The following is a 9,138-nucleotide window of genomic DNA, read 5'->3' on the forward strand; positions in this document are numbered from 1 at the left end:
CACAAAGCTGAAATTGTAGAAATTTACTATCACTTCCGGTTTCAAATCTTTGAGTTTAAGATCCCATGATCATGTCTTTTACGCTAAAGGGACGATAATTGAAATGAATGATTATAATGAAATTAATGGAATGAGAAAGTGGGAGAAAACGACCGCCGAGAAAACCCACAGGCTCGATGTTGTCCACCACAAACTTACTTGGTCAGGGATAGAACCAGAGATCCCATGCATCAGAGATAAGCATTCTACCACTGAGTCAGTAAGCTCCCCACTTCCGGTTTCAATATTGATAAAATATTACACATTCAAATCAAACTCCTTCGCGTGGTATACACGTGAAATTGCTACTTGTTATGACATCCTTGATTCTCTGATCATTGTCTCCACTTAGGGGTCGTACATATACGTATTAAATAACGCGACCAGTGAGGGAAGGATTCGGCCTTGCGCTAAGAAGTGTGATAAGGATCAGGACAAGGTTTACGCCTTCCTCGCATTTTTTGCTTTAATATTTATTCTCAGGTTTATATGAAATCTTTTAAACATATATTTTGATACACTCTTTTTTCTTTTTTTATAAATAAATAAATAAATATTTCTATTGTTTTCGAAAATTGATAACATACAGCCTACATAAAATAAATCACGCAGACGGGATTCGAAGACGCTACTACAGACCATCATGATTGGTGATGAACCCTGCGTGCATTACAAGGTTTTGTTGCTATTACCGCTTTGGATTTACGGCACATGAAGTTTTCCTGGAGTATACAGGGTAGCCCAAAAGTACGTATACACCCCTGCATTGATCAAGTATAACACACTACCTAGGTAGCTTATATATTCATTCCCTTCGGCTGTTCGTATCGTAGGCCATATGGAGTAAGACAATTTTGTCTTAAAATTGTCCCCCCCTTGAACGGCAGGGATCTTCCCTGGGGGCAGTGCCCCCCTTGTCCCTAGAAGTTACGGCCCTGTGTCGTGGCAATCATTTTTCTTAATTGGAAGGTATTGTTTACGTAATTGATTTTGTAATTCTGTTATTCTTTTATTATTATTATTATTATTATTATTATTATTATTATTATTATTATTATTATTATTATTATTATTATTATTATTATTATTATTATTATTATTATTATTATTGCAAAATTGAAACTTCGCTACATATTTTATATTTTACGAATTTTATGATTGGATTTCAAGTCTTTTTGTTGAATAATCATCACACTCCACTTTAAGGAATTTGAGGGAGGGAAATATTATCCTGTTGCTTTTCATTTGTTTACTTGCAAGCTACAGCAAGCCTTGATACTACATTTCACCTTTCTATATCTACAGGAAGTACCCTAAAGGTTCTGATGATCGTAAGAGAATAAGTGAATAAGTAATGACATCAATGAACTTTGCGTATTAACAACATTTAAAGTATCAGGTTGTCGGAAAAGTCATGACGTATTTCGGTAAAATATGACAAATGATGATTTGTGGATATACTGGAGTTATTCGGATTATGCAATAGTGTATCATGAATAGGTAAGATGTTGAGCGTTTTGTGTATTAATATTGCTCTTTATTTGGTTTGGTTTTACAAATTTGATCAGAGATGGCGTGGGTCAATGAAAACTTGACCACGACCCACTGACCCACGACCCACCGTGACCCACTCCGACCCACCACCCACCATGAACCTCTGACCCACCAAAACACATCGTCATCAACTCTGACACATGATGCACGGCCTCTTCTCTACCTGCTAAAGAGTTTATACTTGTAATAAAACCAGGTTGTCAAATTCGGAGTTTGAATTTCTATGGTCAATCGCTCAAGCACCGCTCTGTTACAATAACGATGGATCTGACCTTTACGATATAAAATGGTAAAGTGTTTGTCATGGGCAAAAGTACGATGAATTTCTATTAAATATCATGGTCTAATTATTTCCTTGTTGAATTATAGATACTTTTCAGTGGAAAAACGGATTAAATTTGCAAGTCCCAAAGCAAGGTAAGTAGACCAAATATCGAAGCTTACATTACAAATTTTATATCTATTTTTCTCACAACTTTATGGGTTCATTGCCCTGTGCTCTAAGCGCTCCATATGATAATCAAGCTTCAGCAATTATTATAAAGCGCGTGGTAAGCATATATGGATATATGATGCGAAGCTCTGTCATTTTTTTGTTGAGTTGAGTTGATTTTAACACCCCTTTCAGCAGCAAGGCTATATGAGACGTGGACCTACGGATTAACGCGAATTTGAACGACATGAGCTCCCGCCGGGAATCCAACCCGTTTGTATTTGTTCTTTCTCAACTAATAGCGATCGTTTTCGATTATTTTTACAAACTAACCCACTATCTATTTACCATATCTAGAAAGTGCACCCCTCCCCATAAAGGGGAATGTTTAAAAATGCTAGGAGACGTTCTGTTCATTTTCAATAAAGACTATCCCGGTCCCCACGCGTTGATTTACGTTTGTTTTCTTATTCGAAGCAAGATACCAGATCCCAGGTTTACCAGCAAGAGTTCGCAGCATTACTCGAACACTACCCCGAATTTAGTGTGTTTTATACGACGGTTCTAAAGATGGGAATTCTGTTGACTGTGCCTTTGTTTCCGACAAAGGCAGCTAAGAGTTCTGTTTGCATCGCCTGTGTTCAGTGTATACCGAGGAACTAACTGCCATCAAGCTTGCCTTTGACCATGATTTCACGCTTCACCGACTCTCAGAGCGTTATCGTTAGTCTAGAGAATGTCTTTAGCCGCAATGCACTTGTCCAAGACATTCTTGTGAGATGCCGTCAGCTACAGCAAGAGGACTATGTCATCGTTGTCTGCTGGGTGCCGGATCATCGGCATTCTGGGAAACGAACGCGCAGACACAGCTGCCAAGAACACCGCCTTGGCCGGGGTTGCCTTAGAGCACTGTCTCCCTAGCTCTGATCTTTGTAGCCATTTTAACACCTTGATGCGCTTTCACTGGCAAGAGGATTGGGACCAGGCCAATGAAAATAAACTTCACGTTGTGAAGCCAATTCTTGGGGACTGGCAGACATCATCGCAGCCTAGGCGTCGAGATGAAGGGCTCCTGACGCGTTTGCGTATAGGCCACTCCATCTGACGCATAACTACTTGCTGCGGAGATTAAACCGTCCGTATTGTGAAGAGTGTATTGTCCCTCTGAGTATTCAGCAGATTCTTGTTGAATGTCCTGAATACTCAGATCTCAGAGAACGACTTGGACTGCCTCGTTTAGTTATCCACGCCTTGAGGGATCATAGTGATGTTGTTCGCCGGGTACTTGAGTTCATTTATGATTCTGTGGTTGCTCACGTTCTCTGAGCTGTTTTAGTTTGTAGTTATTGTTTTATTGGCGCTAAATTTTTATATATTCTCTCAGCTTTTGGTGTTTTTCTATATATTGTTGGTGTTATATATTTCATCGTATTTATTCTATCTTGTACTTTAGGTTTTATTTTTCTCCTTTTTAATTAGCAGCGCATTTGTTCATTCGAAACCTATTCGTTTTAGCCTTTTCCTCTTTTAATCTTGCAGCCATGAGCAAGCGTGTCAGTCGCAACGGGGACTTATAGCCACGATGCTGACTTCCCATTTCCCCCATTCATTCATTCATTCATTTTCAACAAACAGTAAATATACTGAATTTCAGCTCCGTAAGTTTAACGGCTTGTGAGACACTCAATTTTTTTCGCAAATATTCGGATCCCCACTATCCCTTAGGATATTATTATAATGAACGCATTATAATAAGATCACAGTTTGGATTAACGCCTAACTCACTATATACCTAAAGTCATTTTTACTGCAATTTGGCCGTAATTAGACACACATAATTACATTCAATTTTTATATAATAATTTATATATTACAGTGATTCAAAAATGTATAGTTTCCAATAGTTAGCTCCTGTAAAACTCAAGAGCTGTGTGTCTCGAAAGCCAAGTAGTAGCATACCTCCTATTGCTATTATTACAATTACAAATATCAATATCCAAAAATTTCTCAAGTTCTTTTTTCACTTAGCGATACTCATCTAGGTAAGTAAACAGAAACAAATGAAAAAGGGAAATGGAGGTCTTGAAAATAAAACTTAGACAAATTGACTAGTGTTCAGAAGCATATTTTAAATAACGCTCGACCGTACTTATAGAAGTTAAATACACGGTTCTGGTAAGTTGGAGTTATCCATTTCTCGCCACGTAGCACAAATATAGCAAAAATGAAGTGTCTGTTACTGGCAGTCTTCGTGGCCAAGAGTACTACCACAATGGGCTGGTAATTATGATTGCTTTTGGTGTGGCTTCAAACCGGGCCAAGGATTTTTTATTTTTATATTTTGTTTTTAAAATTTTCAAAACACTTTTTTCACTAAAGTAAGATGAAAATAATACTCAAAAAATAATTATGTTACGTGTGCAGTTTTGCTATACCAATCCACAGTATAAGTAGTAGTAGCAGTAGTTGTAGTAGGAGGAGGAGCGGGTTAGAAGCCTGGCAGGGCTTGTTTTGTTCCACCTTGACTGCCATGATATAAATGTAATCTCAACTGCTTCTTCAATTTCAACAAAGTGACAAGTTTCTTTTATTACTACTATAATACACAATACATACTCCAGAATGATCGCAAGCTGTAAACCAATCAGAAACGTTTTCTTAGTTTCTATGGCTAGGGTCGAGGGTGAAAAAATATGCTGTATACTATACAGTGAGCAGTGGGTCGGTAGGTCGTAGTGTGTGGTGAGTCACGGTGGGTGGTGGGTCGCAGTGGGTCACATGCTGTTGACCCACTCAGAAAACTCGATCCATTTGACCCACTCACCCACTCCAACTCTGGATTTGACCCCACATAGAAGATGGAAGACTAAAAATTGCATGTTCACCATATTTTATTCTTTTCCTTCAGTCAAGGGAAGAACGCGCGAATAGTGTTTGTGATTTTTACTGTCTTCTATGTTTCTTTGTTTCTGTCCTGTTCTTAAAGAGTTAGTGGGAAAATTGTAAAAGTGAGTAAAACGCGTAAAAATAGGAAACAAGGTACTGAGGAAGGTTCGTTATATTGGTTGACTTTAAAAAATAATTCAATGCCCTGAAACATCAGATTAGAATCAATATAAGTATCTGTCAAATGCCGTGTCGTGAAAAATCAGGGCCCAAGGCGAGAGCATACGGCAGCGCATTCGTACATATGAGTTGCCAATTTAAAGTTGACTTCTCTGGACTATTCTTTCTGCATAATACTTTACTATTTTATCATGACTGAAATCAGAAACTTTCAGCGTTATTACACTGGAATCGTAAAAGTGTGTAATTACTGAATTTACTGCACCTCCATTTTTCCTTCTCCCAGAACAGTGATGTCTTAGAGTAGTGGCTTAAGCGTTAGTTCCATAATGTTGCGAACGCGAGTTCGATTCCAGCTGTGGCAATTCAGGAAATTTTTACAATTTGCAATACTGATACTTCTGATGTATACTAACATGAAAAATATTCAATTTCACTGGGTCTAAGAGTTGAGACGACTTCCTTCACAGGTGAAACGCCAATAACACAAAATTACGTCATCCGTATCAATCTCTATTCGTAACTATCTGAGAAGTAACGTGTTTGGACAAGAATTGATAAACATATAAGGGCTAAACACGTTCTTACTGCTGTAGTATGGGCCAAAAATGAGTTCCAAGGAATTGTTCCTAGCTGAGCACAAATTGCAAATAGTGATCGAACTAACAACGCTAGTCACGGGAATGATCCTATTTAAGATTTCACCTCACCTTTCCACCTAGAAGAAGGGCGAAACAAAATGCTTTACTGTTATCAGCTAACAAATATTTATATTCCATTTCTTGTTGTTATAAAATAATAATTCTATCTGTAGATCCATAAACGTAATAATGTTATTGCGTTCATGTGTAAACCTAAGAAACATCTAACATACTGTATACCTTTTCTGTTCCTATGAATATCTTCGACTATGTTACTTTTCTTTCCTTCTGTGGTAATAATAATAATAATAATAATAATAATAATAATAATAATAATAATAATAATAATAATAATAATAATAATAATAATAATAATAATAATAATAAAGGAATAACATAATTACAATACCAATTACATAAACATTATCTTCCTATTCAGAAAAATTAATAATTGCCACAACGGGATTTGAACCCAGGTAGCTGCAATGGGGGTTTCCTTGCACATTTTTTTAAAAACAAATCGCCCCAACCAGAGTATTATTGTTCGCCACTGGCACCTCATGTCCTTTCGATGTATTCCAAACACTACAGGGACACGAACACAGAAATACTGAGGACAGTTAAAATTCCGACCTTGCTCTTCAAAGGAATTCGAACCCCTAGTGGATTGCACCTCATAATCGGAAGGCGAACGCCCGAGATCACTCGGCTAGTTCCACCGGCTCAATTTGCCACAAATTCCTCATATGAATATAAGAAAATAAACTAGTAGTTATGGAACATAAACATAGAACTGTCTATTTCTACACGTGTTGATACAATTCAAAGAATGTGAAAATAACTTCTGTCGTCTTTTCTTCTTTGGAAATTAGAAGTTGTAGTAAAGACGCAATGTAATGTAAATCGGCACCACCCCTACAAGCGATGGCCAGCGCCGTAAGTTAGATTCTTTTCTAGGGAGCAAGCATTAATAAGCTTATTTTGACTCCCTAGGAAAAGTTGTTTTTCTAATTCTTGGCCCCCTCTTTCCATCTTTCACTTAATCTTTATGGGCCCCCGGAGCCTGTGGGCCCTCTTGTACGGCAAGGTCTGTGGTTCCGTTAGTTACTCCCTGGGCCCATTTCATACATGACCACATTATTAAGCGGACAATATTGATAAATCTGAAAGTCATACGAATAAATATTATTTCTAGAGCCCCTAATAGTAAACATTTTTTACTGAAATGGGTCGACTCATTTTTCTATTTTTGTGGTGGACAAACACCGTGCTCGTGGGTTTTCTCGGGGCTCTCCCGTTTCCTCCCACTTTCTTCATTCCACCATTTCACTCATCTCTCATTATCACCGTCTCCTTTAGCCTAAACGGCATAAGCGTGGGACGTAAAACTTAAAGATTTCATTTTTTCATTTTTCTATTTACCTTTTGTGTGCTGTTTTGTTTTTGTAATGTAGCGACCCAATTCGATTTTTCATTCTTAATTTCATGTTCGTATCGTATATGGAGTAAGAAAATTTTATCTCAAAATGTATCCCCTCGAATGGCGGGAAGCTTCTGAGGGGGCAGTTGCCCCCTCATAAGTTAGGGCTCTGCCGATGACGTAGCCTCAACTTGAAGAACGTTTCGTGATATTTTCCTCATTGAGGAACGTCTATGTAACTTGTTTTTGAGTTAAACAAGGAAATCTCGAGTAAGCCATTAAGACACTCACACAAGCTGCTTATATTTTCTTATTTATATTTTGTTTATATTTGTTTTTGTTATATTCGAGTACCTTGTGTATGTTTTCCATGAAACGATTTTAACTAGTTTGGGTGGAAGGCTAAGTGGCGTGGTAGGTGAGTGGTTAGCGCATTGAACTTCTATTCGCTAGACACGGGTTCGAATCCCGGCCAGGCTGAAACTTTTTCTAGTGTTCCTGTATCAATCTCAATTCATACTCAGTGTGACAAGCAAGATCTTCTCTTCCCTAAACAGAAAAAGATGTTGGAATGAGGAGAATCTGAGAAAGTCTCTCAATGGAGGCAATAATTTACAAAGTTACTTGCAGTAGTTGTTCTAGATTTGATATTTTCGTCTACTTTCAAGCATTTTCTGATTCATGTGTGATCAGTGGTTTTATTTCTTTGAATATACAGTATATAATTAAATAATACATTACATACACAGCAATATTGAGATTAACATATGATGTTCATTGGACAACACGCTCTGAAGCACAGAGATTGATCTCAGAATGGAGAAATGTTTCGTGCGTCATCTACTCACAATTTTACTTGCATAAAAATTTGACTTACACGGAAGTGTCGTTCACCGATTTGAATAAAACTTTGCACATTTGTAGAACATCGAAAAATAATCGATACGTATTTTTTTATTTCGGCAATGGTGCGGGTTTAAGAGTACAACCGTTACTGGTGGTCTCGAAGCATATACAGAAAACAATCATATAATGTAGAACATAATGCCAAGGAGTTTTAGAACAGCTGATTAAGAATCTGACGTCAAAATTACAAAATTCAAAATGGCAGATCCAATATGGTGATTACAATTACAAAAAGTCTTCTGATTTGAAATGCTGTGCTAGCCAAGAACAATCATAGTTGGCAAGGATTATTGCGAGGAGATTGCAGACCGATTTGAAACCTCTGTCTACTTATTTTAACATGGTACTTGGTTAAAGTGAGTCTGCACCTCTCACTATTCGGGGTGCTTATGTATAGTGAGGGGCAGAGGTGGCTCAGTGGTAGAGCGTTCACCTCTGGTACATGGAGTCTCTGGCTCTATCCCAGCTCGCGCCAAGTGAACTTTGTGGTAGACAAACACCTTATGCTTGAGTGTCCTCGGGGTTCTCCCGTTTCCTCCCACTTTATTCATTCCACCATTTCATTCATTTCTCATCATCACCGTCTCCTTTACCATAGCCGGCATATCCGTGGAGACGGTGATGATGAGAAATGAATGAAATGGTGGAATGAATAAAGTGGGAGGAAACGGGACAATCCCGAGGAAACTCACGTACAAGGTGTTTGTCTACCACAAAGTTCACTTGGCGCGAGCTGGGATGGAGACGGTGTACCTCAAAGATTTCATTTCATTTGATTTATGTATAGTGAGTTCCCTCGCCTCTTACTATGTCAGAACTTCATAGTCTACCCTCAATTGCTATGAATTTATTGAGAAAACGCTTTGCAGTACTGATATTCCGTAAAAACAAGTGTGTGATGCATAAACATTGTTTACACTTCACACACTTTATTACAGCAATAGCTGTGCCCAAATCGCAATATGCTGCACAATCTTTGAAACAAAATTGTTAAGATGTGATTTTCAAATGCAGATTTTTTTTTTTTTCATCACGAATACCTAATAAGATTTGCAAATCTGGGAGAAGAATATTGATTA

The sequence above is a fragment of the Thermobia domestica genome, chromosome 15, assembly GCF_964235325.1.
Source record: "Thermobia domestica chromosome 15, izTheDome1.hap1.1, whole genome shotgun sequence".
In the NCBI taxonomy this organism is placed as follows: domain Eukaryota; kingdom Metazoa; phylum Arthropoda; class Insecta; order Zygentoma; family Lepismatidae; genus Thermobia; species Thermobia domestica.